Source organism: Protopterus annectens, chromosome 5.part0 (assembly GCF_019279795.1).
Source record: "Protopterus annectens isolate FY-2018-M chromosome 5.part0, PAN1.0, whole genome shotgun sequence".
NCBI lineage: Eukaryota > Metazoa > Chordata > Ceratodontiformes > Protopteridae > Protopterus > Protopterus annectens.
This window is the reverse complement of record NC_056735.1, coordinates 761,923,797-761,943,498: the sequence shown is the minus strand read 5'-3', so window position 1 is coordinate 761,943,498 and position 19,702 is coordinate 761,923,797. Positions and strand designations below refer to the sequence as shown.

General features: G+C 38.5%; 1 protein-coding gene across 3 annotated transcripts in view; it reads right to left on the bottom strand.

The window, feature by feature from the left end:
• Positions 1-19,702, bottom strand: part of ELMOD1 (ELMO domain containing 1) — a 736,789-nt gene that overhangs the window by 144,161 nt on the left and 572,926 nt on the right. The window lies entirely within an intron of this gene.

The following is a 19,702-nucleotide window of genomic DNA, read 5'->3' as shown; positions in this document are numbered from 1 at the left end:
CCCAACCCTTTTTGCCTTCCTTACCCTCTATGTACTTAGCCTTTTTCCCTTGACGATTTCACCCCCAACTTTAGACATGTAGTTTCACATGAACTTTGTCATTATTACTGGTGCTCACAGTACACCAAAGGGAACGTGTGTTCATGTTGAATGCTGTTTGTCCAACTGACAAATACACTTTTAGTGAACATATGGTGTTGCCCTTTTTCTTCTGCTGTGTGACCATGGAGTTAGTACATAAAAGTTAGTGATGTGGGGATCTCCTTCCACACAAGAGGGTTGCAGGTTGCTTGACCCTTGCAAAAAAAAAAATTAACGGTCATGTTTGATGAAGTGGTTTTCAGTGATTTTTCTCATTGTCAGGAAGAAAAAATAAAGCTTTGACAAATAATCATGAATCCCGTCAAAGTATACTTACCCAGGAACAGTGAAAACAGCAGCATGGCATTAAAAATAAAAATAAAACAAATGTATAGTAAATACTATTGCCTCCTAATAACAACTAACCATGTTGTATGCCATGCTTTGTCTAATTTCTAACAGTTCTGACACTGAGGCAATCAACACAAAAAAGACATTGCAGTAAAAAAATGAACATTGCTTACTGTTCACTCTGTTTTACTTTCCTTTGCTTCATTCCCACATTTCATCATTTATTTATCTTTGCTATCTGGCAGTTGCCCCTTCACTCCATTTGTGGCATCCTCATTTACATTTGCTTGACTGCTGAAGTTGCTGTGTTTTTGTTCTCTACTCCTCCCCCCCCCCACTCTTTCACACCAGCACTCTCACAAACAGCAATTTACTTTCTATTTTGATCAGAATATGTCTAGCATAGCCGGCCTTAGGCATAGGCCAACTAGGTGGCCGCCTAGGGTGCCGCTTTAGTAGGGGCACTTTTCAAGTATTTATTTGGTGTAGGTAGACCAGGATGGGGGCACTGGGTGGTGTGGTGGGGGGTGCCATGGTGCTCTTTTGCCTAGGGCACTGGTTGACCTAAGGCCACTCCTGGTGTCTAGCCCTTTGTATTGATTCTTCACAAATGTATGCTTATAATCCCACCTCTCCTAAATTCTACTGAGAACCTGCAGTGTTTTGTCTGGCTTCTTTTGGTAGCTTTTTCCATGCCTTTTTAATGGGATGACCTCTGTGTACCACTTCTTTTGTTTTCTCTAAAGCAATCTCTGCTTCTATTCTTGACTCTTTCTCTGTAGTCTAATTTTCTTCAATATGTTGTGATTTGTCCCAATATAATTCCATATCTGTTGGTTGCTTTTTCTCCTGTCCCTTTCCTGCTTTTTATTTCTGTGTTAAGGCATCAATCCTCCTCATCTGTTGTCCCTTTTCTGATTCTATCTTTCACTGTTCCATTTTTCCTGCTTAAAATCACTCCATACCTAACTGAACACTGCATCAGTACTGGCTGCATTCTTTTTTTGCAGAGGACTGTTGTGCTGACAAGAAATGAGAGTCAGATTATGTTCTTTTGGTAGGAGGTTGGGATCTCCTTTCACCTCTACTTCCAAGAATCGGCTGAAACCTTCTCTTTTAACTCTGCTTCAGATTCCCAAGATTTCACCATATGGCAGGCTCAGACACAGCATATGGCTGTGCAGTTAAAGAGGCAGTATCTAGTCCAGAGCCACAGACCATGACATTGAGGTTAATGTTTCTTTTGTTGGAAAAAAAAACACAAAGACAATAACTGATGCCTACAAAAATATATGTAGGCGATGCAGTCTGGTGCATGGTCTACTGTTAGTATTGATCAGACATTCTTTCTCATTTTTAAATTATTTATTTATTTATTTTAATTTCAGAATAGGTACTCATATTATTGTTTGTAAAAGTCATGCCTGAGTGCTCACCGACTCCTGTTCAGTGATGTATTAAGGCATTATATAACAAATAATCAAATGTTTAACTGTTTTGCACAATACATTGTAGTGTGGTAGTGTATCTAAGTATGCATGCACCGAATGTCTTGAAGTGGTACAATTAGTAAAAAGTGTTACTTCAGTACATTGCATGAGTTCTTACCTTGCGAATGAATGAAAATGTATCATACTGTTTTTCTGGGGTTTTATTTTCTATTATGGAATGTATTCTCAGTTTGAACTTTGCTGTCTGTTAAAGTATCGCACATCAGATTATTTGATTTTCTCAAAAAATAATTTTTGGCTTTATTGACAAAAACATAATTTGTTCAGTGGTGAGGGTGAAATGGCAGCAGTGTTTGTTTACATGGCAGGATACTCATTTTTTTTTTTTTAATTTTCTTATTAGTGTTTCCCTTAATATTTGAGTATTGCTATTTCTAAGCTGTATGTAATTGCCAGCTGTAACAATGATAATGCATACAGCATTAATGGTAATCTTTGTAATCTTATTATGACATACAGTTTTATTTCTATAATTCCCTGATGTTTTAAAAAATACAATTAGAGATATGCACACAACTGAAAAGTATACCAAGTTTCCTGCATTTTAAATTACTTTACTTAATAATCATTCCCCTTTGAGTTAAACATTGACGTGTGTTTGAAGGTCAAACCGTAAGTAACAGAAATGTCACACTTGAATCAAATGAGTCATACACATCTCTTAAAGACAGGCTCAGTGATGGTGCAAGTGATTTTGAAGAGGGGCTGTCATGAAAACTGAATGGTGAGTTGGTCCAATGTTGTGACCTACCTCATGTAGGTGATTGACAGGCACTCATCTGACAGTGCTGTGGGACCATGATCATGCCCTCAAACGACAGATGTAGATAAATGATGACATGGCCCACATGAAATCTGTTGTACTTGTTCACCCCCTTTTAATTAAAGTACCTTCTTGAGAAAAATGTGTAGTCTTGTGTTATCTTCCCCAGTCCTCTTCACCATCCAAGACTGACTCTTACTTGAGTCTGGTAAGTCCAAACTAGTGTATGAATGGAAGTGACCACAGATGCTTGGTGTGCCACCATATTACATATCAGTGTGATCATGGCATTAACCCTCCCTTTGTTGTTTCTATGTAGTGCTGTAAATCTTCATGTATACCCTGGAAGATTCTGACCATTTCCAGATGACTGTCTGTGGCAGTGGTTTCAGCCCTAACAATGTCATAGCATATTTACTGCTGGGCAGCCATTGCGTTATGTGCTTCCTGGGGTAGCTGTGACAAATTCCTGCACCTTGTGCTCCTTTGTAAAGGTGTCACTGTGGACATTCTCCTCTGACTTTCTGCCATCATCCTCAAAGAGTTTACCTGGGTTTGGAGATACAGGTATAGAGGTTCATAGGTTTTCTTCCTGCAAACGTATGAGTGTAATGTCAGCTTGTGCTTGACACTGTGATGCCCTGTCACTTCCTGCAGAGTTATTAACATGTGACTTTGTGATACCCTGTCACTTCTTGCAGAGTTATTAACATGTGACTTTATGATGACTGTCACTTTTTGCAGAGTTATTAACATGTTGTGGAGTGTGAGATTCTGCCATTAAAATGGGTACCACATGCCACTGTCCACAGGCTGCCTCATAATTATAACTATCATCATCATCACCATCTAAAACAACTATTCAACTGCTGATATCCTCCAAATTTATTGGTATAGTGGAACTGTTTTCACTGCTGAACCTGTAAACATGATTTGAAAATATTACTAATAAAGAAGTAACATACACTACTGTATGAGTAAGGAGGTGTGGAGACACTTACCAAGCAGACTGCCTTCATTATAATTTTGTGCAAAAGTGGTGGGATCCCCTGTTAATAATAATTGTCTTGTGTGTTCAATCAATCATTCCATGTCAGCATTAAATTCTGTATATAAATATATGTTAGTGTTTTTAAACTGACCTGCCTGAGCAGATGTATGCTGCTGCTGCAGATATTGGTAACAACCAGTACCTACACTGGTTTACTATCAAAAGGCAGAAAGTCAGTTAAGTGACAGGCACTTGTCTGAACATGGTATGTGCGACATTTAGAATGTCGACCTACAAGTGATCATCAGTTGATAATATCATAAGTAAGGCAGGGACACGAAGCATGTTTGGAAACGACAGCTGTCAACATTAATATCGGTAACACATTGTCGATGTTGCCGCTTCAACCACTGGACCTATTTAATATTCATGAGTCAAGTATATGCGTCAGTAACATCACTGTTCGCGTTTTTCAATGTCGCGCTTTTGATAATAATCCATCTACACCACATTTGATTATTCCAGTCTCATCATCCTCTGTGTCACAGTCATCCCCACAAATGGAGAGAAGGTATTTCTCATTTGGTGTTAAAGAGATGTATTGAGGGCCCCGCCTCCTCTGTACTGCTAAGGTCAATTGCATTCTGCCTCAATTTGCCTCTAACATGTCCTACTGTATCATTTGCCCTCTTCCTATACTGTGTTAATGTGCAGTTTCTTCCATTATCAGTGTTAATGCCCATAACAACTTGATTTTAGGCCTTTGCTCTTTAAGCATATTTATGAGTAAAGAAATATATGTAGATATGCATATATATGTGTGTAAAATACAGATGTACAACTGCGTAAGTACACTTACAACTATTCTTATGTATATAAATGTAGGTATTTATACACAAACAAAACAAAAAATATTTGCATCAATACATACTTTTATTTGCATCAGGCATTACCTTAATAGTTGAAGTACATGCAGGCCATTTTTGTAAAGAAGGCCAGAAAACACAAATTAGTATGAAAACTGTATAACACAGTTATTTCTTCCACAAAATTAACTGCAGCTACAAGATGACTGAACTCAGTCAGGCACCACACTATAGACAGAATGGAAATTAGGGGAGGAGGGTGATGGTTATAGTGTCAAGTAAATGACCAGAATTATTTTTGTGACAGATAAATACCTGTATTACTTCTGTTTGTTCTTCTTTCGGCTTTTCCTGGTTAGGAGTCGCCACAACGGAGCTCTGGTCCGCTAATGACTGGCAGTAGATTTTTTACGGGTGCCGAGGTGCCAGCTCGATGCCCAACCTTCAACGAAGGCACGCCCATTCTACGCATGTCTTTTGAACGCCACTCGACCATGGGGAGGACTTGCAGACTCCACATAGAAGGCGCTCCAGCCGAGAATCGAACGGGAGAACCTCTTGCTGTGAGGCAACAACGCTACCGCTGCACCACCGTGGCTTAAACATTTTTAATCAATCCTCTTATGCACTTAAAGTTATTAAGCAGAAAATTATCAAAGTACGCACTATTGTTCTGAAGTATATATATATATATATATATATATATATATATATATATATATATATACTGCATTATTTATGTGTAACAGTAAATATGTTTTGTTTAGTGAAGGTTGAATTGAAAGGAAGTGAAAACTTCCTTTCAATTGCTACATTTATGTGTATGTGTGTGTGTGTGTGTGTGTGTGTGTGTGTGTGTGTGTGTGTGTGTGTGTGTGTGTGTGTGTATATATATATATATATATATATATATATAACTTCTGCATCTACCTGAATGAAATTCAGTGTTACATAAAACTGCAAGTTAGTGTTTGATAAGATTCCTGCCCCCCCACCCCCACATCAGACAATCTGAATGAAGATGCACTCTTACTATTTCAACTTACATTAAAAGAAATACTAGTATAGTATGAGAATTCGGTGGGGAATAAATGTTTAAGGAAATAAACAGATATACTAAGCAACAGTAAATGAAATGCCTTGTAGAGTACTAGTAGTCATATCAGAAATGTTAAGGTAAAAAAATGTGACATTCAGGTAAACAATGGTTTTAGGTCTAGTCTGTCTAGCCGAAGAGGAAATTAACTACATTAGCACTCAATGTAGGACACTTAACAGACTGGTTGAGGGTGCTGGTAACTATGAAAAAAGCAATACATGTTATTTTCTGTCTTCAACTGATTTCATTACTATATAACCACAAAAGTCTTTAAAAGAATGGTAATATAAGGACTATAGTGCTTTCAGTACAGCACTGTAACCAAAGGAAAAGGAAATGTAAGATAATAAATGCAGTATTCTGTCATTTAAAATGCAACTGCAATATGACTAAAGTACTTTCAGTACAATATTGCAACCAAATCCATATCCATACCAAGCATACATTTCAAATATATTACCATTTCTTATGTTACCATCAGTAGACTGCAAATAAAAACTTCACCAAAATCACAAGAAGCGTAAGGCTTTCACGTAGTCCTTCGCATATACTTAATTAACATACTTAATTCATATATTTAATTAACTTCAGGTAGTTTAGACTTCTGCCATTAGTAGGTGCGTTTATCAAAACACCTTTCCCTTTCCTTAGTATGTTCAAACAAGGTGTGTTTACTTACATATGCATATAGGACTAGAGGTACTCTTTGCAGATAACCACTATGCATGTGCGAAACTCAGGTCTATGAATATTGCCAAGTGTGTCCAGCCCTGTGTATTCATTCTTCATAATGTATGCTTACAATCCCTTCTGTCCCAAATTTTGTTGAGTCCCTAAATGGTTTGTCTGGCTTCTTTTGGTAGTTTTTTCAGTCTATTTTTGAGGGGATGATCTCTTGTTGACATTTCTTTTGTCATCTTCTCTAACGCAATCTCTGCTTCTATTCCATACTCTTTCTCTGCAGTCAGATTTTCTTTCATATGTTTCTATATTGTAATTTGAGTCAGACTTTCTTCAATGTGTTTCTGTATTGTAATTTGAGTCAGATTTTCTTCAATGTGTTTCTGTATTGTAATGTCATATCTATTGGTCACATTTTCCCGTCCCTTTCCTGCTTCTGATTTGTCTGTGTTAAGGCATCCGTGCTCCTATTTTTGTTCCAGGTTAAAAACACTCTATACCTAATCAAAAGCTACATTGGACTGGCTGCATACTTTTTATACACAGGGCTTTTATGCTGACAAGAATTGTGAATCGAACTGTTTTCTTTTGTTAGGAGTTTGGTAACGTCTTTCACCTCTACTGCCAGGAGCTCGCTGAGACTGTCTTTTTTTAACTCTGCTACACAGTCCCAAAGCTTTACCAAGACTTCTAAAAGTAAAATGCTTCCATGCATTCTTTGCAATAAGCATGACTTGGGAACTTAGAAGACGTGCATATCCTGATGTATTGTGCTCCCCTCTCTGTAACCATTGTAATCCAGATGTTTCTTTATTAGGGTCATTGAGTATTCCACTGTTATTTTTATCCTCACACTTTCCTTCAGTGTGGACCATGATCTGGTATTAAAAAAACTGTTAAGGTTAATCATTTTGCACATTTATTTATTTTATTTATTTACATTAGTTTACCAGGTGATAGCCCGGCTGGGCAAAAAGCCTGTTTTCAGCAGAGACCCAGGGAGAAGAACTCCAGTACATAGAGCATAGTGATACATCATGAGAAAGATGATATCTTATTTATACAAAACATATTAAAAAGGCATCATATACAGTAAAAAAATAGGTTCCAAGGAAATAAAATGAAGCGTAGTACAAACAATAGTTAGCACTTTTTTTCATCTTTACACTTGCATTATTTATTTATTTTTTTGAGGAACAAGTGACTAAGGAGGTACCAGAAAGAATAACTGAATGAGTAGGAGGTATCATCGCCAGGCTGGCTATGAGAACCAGTTGAAAAAGCATACAAGCAGGATTATAGTATAGAAAAACAGGTTAGTCTGGGAGTGAACAGGAGCAAGTCCAGTGGGTTAAGAAATGTTATTTTAGTCCATGCTTGAAATCATGTGCATTATTGATGGCTAATATTTGTTGTGGAAGAGAGTTACATATTTAGAGATTATACAACTTTATAAACAGTCACCAAATGAATTATGTGTTTTGTTAACTTTGAGTAGTACCTTGTTAGCTGACCTAAGAGATTTAAGGTTTGTATATGGTTGGACAAGATCCTTTAGAGCTGGACAGTTATCTGGTTTATACGTAACTGAGTGAGCAATTAATAGTTGATTTAGTGTAAGTAAGTTTGGGAGTTCTACCCAATTAAGCTGATGGAGGGCAATGCAGTGATGTGTTTTATGAGGGTGGTTAGATGCAAACCTGGCAATCTTATTGTAGCAGGTAACATTGCCCATCTGACTACTGTTTCCTTTCAAATCAATGATCTCTGTCCATTGTTGGGTCTAAAGACTCTAGTGGCTTCAGTTACATAAACAGGTATGTTTTTACATAGACATTCCAACATACTTGTAGTATCTTTTCTCTTGTCCCAGTGATGCATAGATTTTCAGTCTCTGTGTTGGTCTCCTGATCATCTAGCTTTTAGTAACAGTATTTGTTCTTCCATTAAACTGACCTTTTGAAGGCAGGAAGGCAGCTGTTCCTCTACACATTTTAGTCTGGATCTGTTGTCTGATTCATACTCTTGCAGCTTTTCCAGTGTTATCTGTTATCCTGCTACTGTCTGCTTCAGGAAGGAGACATCACCAGCCATTCCTGAGGCAATCTGTGGAATTTTGTCACACTTTCCATTTTTTCTCTGCCTGGTAGTCACACAACTAATCTTCTTTCTCAGTTTTACTTCAGTCATTACTTTGGAGTGGAATCCTTTTTTTATTATTTTTAAGTATATGGCCTCTTCAGAGATCCTGGTTCATTCAGCCTTTTTGTAAGAGCTCAGTCACTCTCTACCCCAACTTCTTCTTTAGCAAAGGGTTAAACTATCTTAGAACAAAACTGATTGCTGACATGAAAGGAATTCCCTAATTTTGGAACTGCTAGGGAATGCAGCACAGACCGCAGCCATAAAAAATGTGATTACTTGGATAAATAGTTTAAATAAAACATTTATAACATTTTTCAAGCACAGAGGAATAAAGGGGAGGACTGAATAGGAGGGGTGGTCTTTGGGAAGGGGAAAAAAGGTTACTTAACTGAAAAACTTTAGTATCTATAGTATCACAATTATTTTAACAGATTCATATGAATTTATTCTGAAAATATAGCCAATGTGGCCATGTTATAATATATCTAGCTATATATATATATATATATATATATATATATATATATATATATATATTGCTCTATTGCATTACGTCGACACACCACAATGTCAACAGCTAACTGATCAACCACAAAAGGTTGACGTATGCAGCTGGTCAACATCTGTGAATATTCCCTTTTCCCAGAGACTGTGCAATCTCAGAGTTAGTATATATAATTAGCAGGGATGTGGCGGGTGAAGGGGAGCTTGCCCCCCCCCTGAAATAAATATGTTATTTTTTTTCTTTTGGTTGCATGCAGCAAGAATTTTACTTATGCACGTGTTGTTGATTGTCACCATTTCCGTTCATTTCCATTGTCAGCACTGTTGTGCGTCAACATTCTTGCCATCAACATTATGGTGTATCTACGTAATACAGTAATTTCACAGGGGTGTGTGTGTGTGTGTGTGTGTGTGTGTGTGTGTGTGTGTGTGTGTGTGTGTGTGTGTGTGTGTGTGTGTGCGCGCGCGTGTGTGTGTGTGTATATATATATATATATATATATATATATATATATATATATATATCTACGTATATGTATGGAGAGAAAGATACATACATGCATAACCTGCCTCACAATGTTTGCTCTAAAAGTAATAGTAACATTGAAAACAGTTGTTTTTGTATTTTACTTGAATGTATGTACAAATATGTCAGGATAAAGAGGGAAAATGTTCCTGACTTTCAAAGCTGTGCCTCCTATAGTGATGGCTGTCTTCAGCTGCAGCAGCCTAGTCTTTGGTCCAGCACAGCCACCACTGCAGTAACCAGATGTTTCCCTTTATGTCCTCAAAGTTAGTTTGCTCATTTTTGTTTTATTCAAGCTTGGTTTCTTGGAAATCATTATTAAGCATAATTCTAAAAGTATAAAGAATCTCCATCAGAAACGTATGACAATCAATAATTCCATCTTAGATGATTTAACGTTTTCTTTGTACCAAAAGGAATACAAGTCTATTTTTATAAAGGCTGATGAGAATTTCTCTATTAATAAAATGAAGACGTATATAAAAAAATCATCAGGAAGAAGAATGAATGTAAGTCTAATATGACATAGCTAGTTTCTAAGGGCAAAAAACTTGGACATAGAGACATTTCATACTCCCCTTCCCAAAAGAGGCATGACATCAAACGTTAAAGACTACTTGGCAGAACTCCTTGGATACTTTAAGATGAGCTTAAGCAGAATAACTATCCCTCTTCCTCTAACAACAGCAAGGAAGATTTTTTTTACCAAGGAGATTGCAACATTTGGCAAAACATCCACAAATGAAAAATACATTTTGTAGCAACACTGTCTTTCAAACAGAAACCACAACAACAACGACAATGTTTCAACAAGTAGAAAGTTTAATCAATTATATAGAAAACTTGGTTGAATCTGTGGATGGTCATTTTAATAACCAAATTATTTATAATTTTAATGACATAATTCTAACCAAGTATTATTACAATCTTTTTAAAAAAGGTTTTACTTTTCAACCTTCTGGAAGAGTGGACTTGACATTTGTCTTAGTCAAGCTAAAAGTGTTTGAAAGGAAATTAAATCTTTGTCTTTTAGTCCCCGGTGGTTTGAATACAGCTGGCTTTAGTAGGTGTACTACTATTAATCTGATTCTAACAACTTTTCTTAGATTGCTTGACAATCATGTTGAGAAAAGCATTCATAATTTGTTAAAAAATGTAAACACCAGAAAACACTTTAATCTCCCACCTGTCGAATATAACATTTTGAAAGACTTGTCTTTGAATAACGGGACTAGAGTGAAGAAACCCGACATGGTGGGGGGGGTCTAGTTATTATGGACTCTTTTTATTGTATAGTTCAAAAATGTTCAATCATTTGTACAATGACAATTTTTATTCAGTAGCCTCTAGAAATGAGATAAGTATTAGCTTTAAAAAAGTTGATTCATTTTTAAATGAACTTCTTTTATAAAAAGTTATTAGTTCTTTGATTATTTGAAAGTGGATTATCCTGTCATTCTGTATATTTTCAGAAAACCTAAAGTCCATCAGGACCATAGTGATCCCCCATTGAGACCTATTATTGCTGAGGGAGGGAGTAAAACAAAAGCTATTAGCTATTTATGTTGACTGGAAATTAAAAGGCGTTATGGAACTATTTCCTCAAGTTCTTACAGATTCCTGCCATTTACTAGACATTTTACATAATACTGACTGCAGCAAAGAAATTTAGTTAGTTATAGCCAATAATCAGAATGTGTTCACTGTAATTTCACAAACCTTAGGGATGAAATGGTTTTGTGATTTGTTAATGGAAACCATTTTTTAGCTCTGCTAACAATGTAGATTTAACCTGTGATTAGTGGGTTTGGCCTTGGCAAACAATTATTTCATGTTTGCAAATATTTTTTAATCAAAATTCAGGTGCTGTGGTGGGTGAAGCTTCTATACCAATTTTGCTAACTTTGTACTTTATTACTGGGAAAAACATATTGTTTTTAAAAATAATTTTTTAGTCATGTCAGACTGTATACATGCTACTTTGATGATTTATTTATTTTATCTGATGGTAACCTGATTGACTTAGAATTATTTTTCAATGTTTTAGACCAAAACCACATTTTTTTTAAAAAAAATCAAATATATTTACTCTGAACCAGCTATTAACTTTCTGGATTTCATTATTTATAAGAATGTTAACAATTATTTTTAGGAATCTACAATTTTAGAAAAGCAATGTTTTGTAATTCCTATTTTCATTTGCAAAGCAATGTTTTGTAATTCCTATTTTCATTTGCAAAGCAATGTTTTGTAATTCCTATTTTCATTTGCATAGTAGTCACTGCGGTGGTGGTGCTGCGGTAGCATTGTCGCCTCACACTAAGACGTTGTCCTGTTCGATTCTCATCTAAAGCGTCTTCTGTGTGGAAACATGCGTGAATGGGCGTACCTTCGTTGAAGGTTGTGCATCAGAGCTGGCAACTCTGCACGTAAAAATCTACTGCCAATCATTAGCGGACCGGAGTTCCGCTGTGGCGACCCCTAACCGGGAAAAGCCAAAAGACACAACAACAACAACATTTGCATAGTAGTCACCAAGGTTAGATGAAAAGGAATACTGTTAAAGGGCAGTTTGTTCAACTGTTATGGTTAGTGTCTGTCGAGTGCAACTTTGTCAAAGAAATTCATATTTGTAAACTTTTTTATTGATAGATAATACTGAAATTAGCTTACTGGTGGGATTACTAATGAAATTAATATTAAGAAAAATGAGTGCTTTGTACCCATTATTCTTAAGATTACTGTAACTGATGGTTTCAGCAACAAGACTGTTAATAAGTCTGAATACCAGAAGGTTATGTGCCTTATTATTTCAAATGACAACAGAGATATTAAAATATAATTGTTAAGCACTGGGATGATTTTAGTCACTTTGAATGATACATGGATAAAATAAATAAGTCATCCCAGTTTTACTATAAAAACAAAAATATTAAACATTGTCTTGCAATGGGTACTCATGCAAGTGTGACTATTTATGCTGGGATATTTTGTTGTGGCATATACAAACAGTACAAATATATTAATGTTAGTAGCTACTTTACAGTAGCAAGCAAAACTTTTTATGCTAATGGTCATTATAACTGCAACACCTCTGGTGTTATATATTTAACATCTTGCACACCATGCCAATCTTTTAACATCAGTAAAACAATAAGTTAAGAACAAGAATTTATCAACACAATTACGCATTTAAAAAAAGAATCAAATGTCCAAAAGAACACTCTGAAACAGCAGGACAAGCTGAAACTCAAGTAAAGCAGTTCAAAGTTTAATAAATGATAAAAACAAACATTGACTGAGCACTTTCATCCCCATTAACTGGAACTTCATCAGAAAAAGGACATGAAGAATGCTTTGGAATGCCATAGTGGGGGTTGTCCCAACTTCAGTAAATTTACTTTTTTGTTCTTAAAAAAGTGACCCACTTTGAGAGGGGTGGTAAATTGATTTATGATTGTTTGATTATAGTCAAGTTCATAGGTTCATAGGTTCATACTAGGCTATCTGCCCTAGGGCATTTATAAGCCTAGCCAGAGTGTGTTTGGCTTTCGCCACCCATTTTAAATAAATTTTGCTATGCCTTTTTTCGAGGTTAGTATTCTGTGCCTCTATCTAACAGTGACACAGAACTGATACCCGGGGTAAACCTACGATCTCCCATCCACTCATCAAGATTCCTCTTGAAGAGAGTCAATGAGGGACTCTGCCATACCTGGACTGGGATTTTATTCCAGAGTGAAGGGAGCCTCTGGGTTATGAATCTGTCCCTCCAGCATGTCCTATTTATTTCAGTGCTGAGGTTCAAGTCTCTCGAGCGCATAGTTCGATGGGATTTGGATTTTCTGAGGTGCAGCATGTCCATTAATTCCGGGTTGGACATGGCTTTATACGTCAGGCACAGATCGCCTCTGAGCAGGCGGTATGCCACTGAGTAGAGCTGGAGTTTCTTTAACCGGGCAGCATATGGCATCTGTTTGAGCCCTTTGATCCTCTTGGTGAGGTACTTTTGGGGTCTTTCCAGTTGCTGCAGGTGTCTGGTAAGGTACATCCCATAAGGGGCATTGTACTCAATTATGGGCCTGATTAGGGATGAGTAAAGAGGCACAATGACCTCCCCTGATCTAGATGTGAATCCCTTCATGATTAGGTGGGCTACATAAAATGTTCTTCTAACCACTTTGGCCACGTTGTTGTCAAATGAGAGATTGCTATCAACTTGGGACCCCAGGTCCCTAATTACTTCTTCTGTACTTAGTGGATTACCACCTATGTGGTAATTTGTGGGCACTTTGTTTTTGCCAAAGGGGATGACTATACAATTTTTGGCATTTAGCTTGAGGCCATGGCTCTGGCACCAGTTGTCTGTTTCTATGAGGCCCTTTTGGAGGATGCTTGTGTCACCCAGTTTGCAGTCATCTGCGAACTTGGTCAGCCACAGTCCTTCCGTGTTGGCCTGTACCTCCGAGAAATATATACCGAACAAGAGAGGTCCTAGGACTGAGCCTTGTGGGACGCCACTTGTAACTGGTTTGGAGTCTGACATGGCTCCAGCAATTCTAACCATGTGGGTTCTGTCCTTGAGCCAGTTTGCAACCCATCTTGTGACATAGGGGTTTATATTTAAGCTGGTGAGCTTATCTATAATGCCCAAGTGGGGTATTGTATCGAAGGATTTTGCGAGGTCCAGGTAGGCTGTGTGGACCACCTTCCCCTCGTCAATGGCCTTGGTGACTGTTTCAAAGAAATCGACCAGGTTTAAGAGGCAGAATCTGCCCTTAACAAAGCCGAACTGGGTAGGATCCAGTGTCTGTAGGCCCCCAATATCTTTATTTATGAGGTCCATGATGATCCTTTCCATAGCTTTGCAGACCAAGCTAGTCAGGCTTATGGGGCGATAGTTTCCAGGATCCGTTGAGGCACCACCTTTGTGGAGAGGGACCACTGTTGCTGTACGCCACTCTTTGGGTACATATCCTGTAGTAAGGCTGAGATTGAACAGTAGTTTTATGTTTGGGATTAGCTCTTCTTGGAGTTCATGTAGGACGCAGCCTGGGACACCGTCTGGTCCCATTGATGCTGTGTTTTTTGCTTTGGAGAGGGCGGCTCTTACCTGAGCATCTGCGATGTCAGGGGGCAGCACTCTGCTGGGATAGATATTTGCCCTTTTGGTGGGGAGGGGGGGGAGAAGTTTGCACTGAACCTGTCAGCTAGGATGTTGGCAATGTCTGGGGTTCGGTGTATTTTTGTCATTTTGGACTAATTCTGAGCATATCTGGGAATTCCCACCCAGGTTCCTAACATAACTAAAGAAAGCCTTGTGATTATCCTTAGTGTCCTGTGCAATTTTTCTCTCGAAGCTGGCCTTAGACGATTTTATGAGTGCCCGTAGTTTTTTGCTAATACTGATCAGAGATGCCTTCCCTTTTGGGATTTTACTCTATCATGTAGTAGCTTCCTCCTTCTATTGTATAGTTTGTTTATGGCTGGGGTCCACCAGACAGGACGTCTGCCTTTGGAGGATTGGGTCTTGGTTTTATTTGGGATTGCATGATCCATGCATTCCTGAAGGTGTTCATAGAATGCGTTTATAAAGGATTCTGCTGTCTGGGCCGTATTTTCCACAGGCCCGGGGCTTTGAAGGATTCCACCTCAGTTTTGAGGAGTGTGAAATTTGCTTTAGAGAAGTTTTTCACTGTGGTTTTCTGGGCAGGGGGTGGGGTCGGGATGTGAATATCCAGTGAGATTAGTTTATGGTCTGATCTTACAAGTGAGGGATACACTTCTGGTCTGGAGCATAGAGTCCCCATGTTGGTGATGATCAGGTCCAGTATGTTTTCCCCTCTTGTGGGAGTGGTAACAAGTTGTTCCATAGCATTTGAGTTTATAAATTCTAGGAACCTTTGGACTAGGGTGTTGGAGCTAGAGTAATGCTCCCAGTCTATGTTTGGGTAGTTGAAGTCACCCAATATAATGGTGTTTGGAGAGCTCTTCATATTTTCCAGTGTTCTCAGGAAGGCCGAGTGGGGTTCCTGGGTTTGGGAGGGTGGTCTGTAGCAGGCTATAAACTGGAAGGCAGTTTTACTCACTGTTAGTTGCACATGGATAGTCTCTGATGCTTCGTGCTGTGCCACCAACCTGGAGGTGTGGGTATCTTTGACGAATATTGATACTCCCCCTCCTTTTGTGGTTCGGTCCAAGTTTTGGGGCCAAAAAGCATGGTATGAGGTATTACCTGGTAGTGCTGGGGTGCTCTCGGGAGCTTTGAACCAGGCTTCTGTTACTGCACAGATATCAATGTTCTCCATGCTAAGGAGAGTTTCGAGTGCGTGCATCTTGAGGTTTAGACTTCTGGCGTTGAGTAGCATTACTCTTAGTTTCTTATCCCTTGTGATACCTATGGAGGTGGGTTTGATTTTGAGCTTTGCCTAAAAAAGGCACTATGGGGGTAGCAAGAGCCTTTGCCAATATCTGAAAGCCCAGGGGTGACAGGTGCAAGCCGTCCCTAGCGAAGCATCGTGGCTTGTCGAGCATGTCATCCCAGGCTTACAGGCATTGGATCCCCTTTGAATGACACCAATACTTAAGCCAATTGTTGAAATTGATCATCTTGTCTTCATATTGTGGCATCATTCTTGGTGAGGGTAAGATGCTACTCAAGGTCAGGGTCATACCGGCCTGGGCTACATGCTCAGAGAGCTCCTCTATGTCTCTTTTCATGTAGTCCAGGGAGGTACGTCTCAGGTCATTCACACCAGCATGGACAATGACTGAGTCATATTTGTACTTGCCTTGGAGTGACCTGAGTGCTTGTGTTATGTGGCGGATCCTAGCTCCCGACAGGCAGCTCACCATGACCTTCTCCTTGTTCAGCCTGGTGAGCAGGACGTCAGTGTGCCTGACTATAGAGTCACCTATTACAAGTATATCAGGTGTGTTGTTTAGCCTTAAGGGCTGTGACTGTTCAGCACACTGGATTTGTGAGCTATGTGTTTCACGTGTTTTGTTTTGGGGTAGCGGTTGCTTGGGTGTCTGCTTTGGAGGTCTCTGCTGCTTAGGCAGATTTTTATTTAGAGCCTCCGAGTATGTTTTTGTGTGTTTATGTGTTTGGTTTGTTGTAGTGGTAGGTCTATGTGAGACTGGAATTGTAGTGAGTGTGGTTTCCTTCTCCTCCTGACTGGTTATGCCAGTACTGAGTTGAGAGAGCTTAGCCTCCAGTTTGGCTATATGGTTGCATCTCTCACATGTGTTGGAATTTGTTGGGAGGAGGAGAGGGTTGTCTGTGTACATGAGGCAGTTGTAACATTGCCTCAAGATTCCCAGATTCACCAGCTGGACCGGAGAGGAGATTGACAACTGACCTTTGGACATGCTAGAATAGTACTGGGAATTCCTTTATAATTGAAATAAAGGGCCAATGGGGAACAAGGTACTCAAGGGGAGTTTGTGAGGGTGTAGTGCTTTTAATTTTTTAGTGCTGACTTAGTGAGCAAGTGCCAGGTAACTTAAATGCAATGTGTTACAGGTAACTTAAATGCAAAAACGACAAACAGTAACTTTCTTTCAAGTGAAACAAGGAAATAAGTACAGTAAGCAAAGTAGATATCACTAGGGATCCACAGAAGCGCTGGAAAGCCGCGTTTTAGGTGAAATTAGCATTTCAGGGAAATAACAAGCAAACAAACAACAAGCATACAAACAAAGCTAGATTCAGCAGGCCTGGATCTAGTCTATGCTACAGCAAACAAGGTGTATCAATTTCAGCAAGAAATAGTTCAAATATGTAGGCACTATAAGCCTTTAACCAGAAATTCCCAGCTCAGAAGGGCAGAGTCCAGCCTCTCCTCCCACAAGAGTGAAGACCATGAACCTTCTTAATGTAAAATAACTGGCCTGAAGCCCAGGTGCTTAAACCAGAACTAATACACTTTTAGAATAACAGACACTGAGCCCTCAATCAGCAGTTCCCAACTTAGAAGGATGTAAGCTACCTATCCTGCCACCACAGTGCAGGCCACAAACCTTCCTAATGTAAAACAACTGGTCTGAAGCCCAAGTGCTTAATCCAAAAGACTTAGAATGATAGCTACACTTTAATCAAGTTACTACCAAGCAGTAATAAATACAATTGAATACTTTATAGAATGCCTGGATTAGTGCTCAAGTTATACAAACAAAGCTAGATTCAGCAGGCCTGGATCTAGTCTATGCTACAGCAAACAAGGTGTACCAATTTCAGTAAGAAGCAGTTCAAATATGCAGGCACTATAAGCCTTTAACCAGAAATTCCCAGCTCAGAAGGGCAGAGTCCAGCCTCTCCTCCCACAAGAGTGCAGACCACGAACCCTCTTAATGTAAAATAACTCTCCTGAAGCCCAAGTGCTTAAACCAGAATTAATACACTTTTAGAATAACAGACACTGAGTCCTCAATCAGCAGTTCCCAACTTAGAAGGATGTAAGCTACCTGTTCTGCCACTACAGTGCAGACCACAAACCTTCTTAATGTAAAACAACTGGTCTGAAGCCCAAGTGCTTAAACTAAAAGGCTTAGAATGAGTTACACCAAGCAGTAATAAATACAACTGAGTACTTTTAAGATTACGCAAAAGCAAAATAAAGTAGGAAGAAACACAAATACAGTAAAAGCAGATAAAAAAAAAATTAAGTGGAAAGAGAGAAAGGAAAGAGAGAAAGGAGTAGCAGAAACTAAGCTGATTGGCCTTCTCAAATGTTCTCCCTGTACTGGGTAGAATGAGGTAATGACACTAGACTGGGAGGAGGGTCCCAGATCAAATTTACACTAGGGGCGGGCAACTGCAAAGCCACCAAATGAAAGTTTTAAACAGCTAAAGGAGCCTCTAGAAAAAACAGTTTAACTGCAACAAGTTATCAGAAACAAACAACCCAACAGATGCTTAATAAAAGTGGACAATTTCCAGTTAATACCTCACACACAGTGAAACTAGCTAGAAAAATACACAGTACACAAAGTGCTATAAATAACAAAGAAATAAAGAACAAAATAAACAAAAAACAGGATACTTAATGTTATATATTATAGCTCCGAGTTTCCTCAGTGTCCTTCCTTCAATCAAGCTCAGTGTGAAATGGCAGAACACTCACAAATGAACTTAGGTAACAGAAAGTTGAAACCTGAGACAGTTTTTAAGAAAGAAATCTCAAAAGAACCAATGAGGTGTTTAGTCTAAGCTGTAATCCAGGTGACGTCAGTCAGCCAATGACCTCAAACAATTCTCTCTCACTGAAATGCCTGATGGCTTTGGCTAAACCAAGATGTCCCTGAATATGTGCTCAGACACACAGCCTCCACAAACACTAGGCCCAAATACAAGCCTGAATATGGAAATGCTACAAATATCCCCACTACTTAGAACAAACTGCAGAAATGTTTCTCACAGCTGAAAAGCAGCAGTGAGCCTTTAAATGAAAGTTTTAAACAGTTAAATGAGCCTCTAGAAAAAAGAGTTTAACTGCAACAAGTTATTAGAAACAAACAACCCAACAGATGCTTAATAAAAGTGGACAATTTCCAGTTAATACCTCACACACAGTGAAACTAGCTAGAAAAATACACAGTACACAAAGTGCTATAAATAACAAAGAAATAAAGAACAAAATAAACAAAAAACAGGATACTTAATGTTATATATTATAGCTCCGAGTTTCCTCAGTGTCCTTCCTTCAATCAAGCTAAGTGTGAAATGGCAGAACACTCATAAATTAACTTCTTAGGTAACAGAAAGTTGAAACCTGAGACAGTTTTAAGAAAGAAATCTCAAAAGAACCAATAAGGTGCTTAGTCTAAGCTGTAGTCCAGGTGGCCTCAGTCAGCCAATGACCTCAAACAATTCTCTCTCACTGAAATGCCTGATGGCTTTGGCTAAACCAAGATGTCCCTGAATATGTGCTCAGACACACAGCCTCCACAAACACTAGGCCCAAATGCAAGCCTGAATATGGAAATGCTACAAATATCCCCACTACTTAGAACAAACTGCAGAAATGTTTCTCACAGCTGAAAAGCAGCAGTGAGCCTTTAAATGAAAGTTTTAAACAGCTAAAGGAGCCTCTAGAAAAAAGAGTTTAACTTCAACAAGTTATTAGAAACAAACAACCCAACAGATACTTAATAAAAGTGGACAATTTCCAGTTAATACCTCA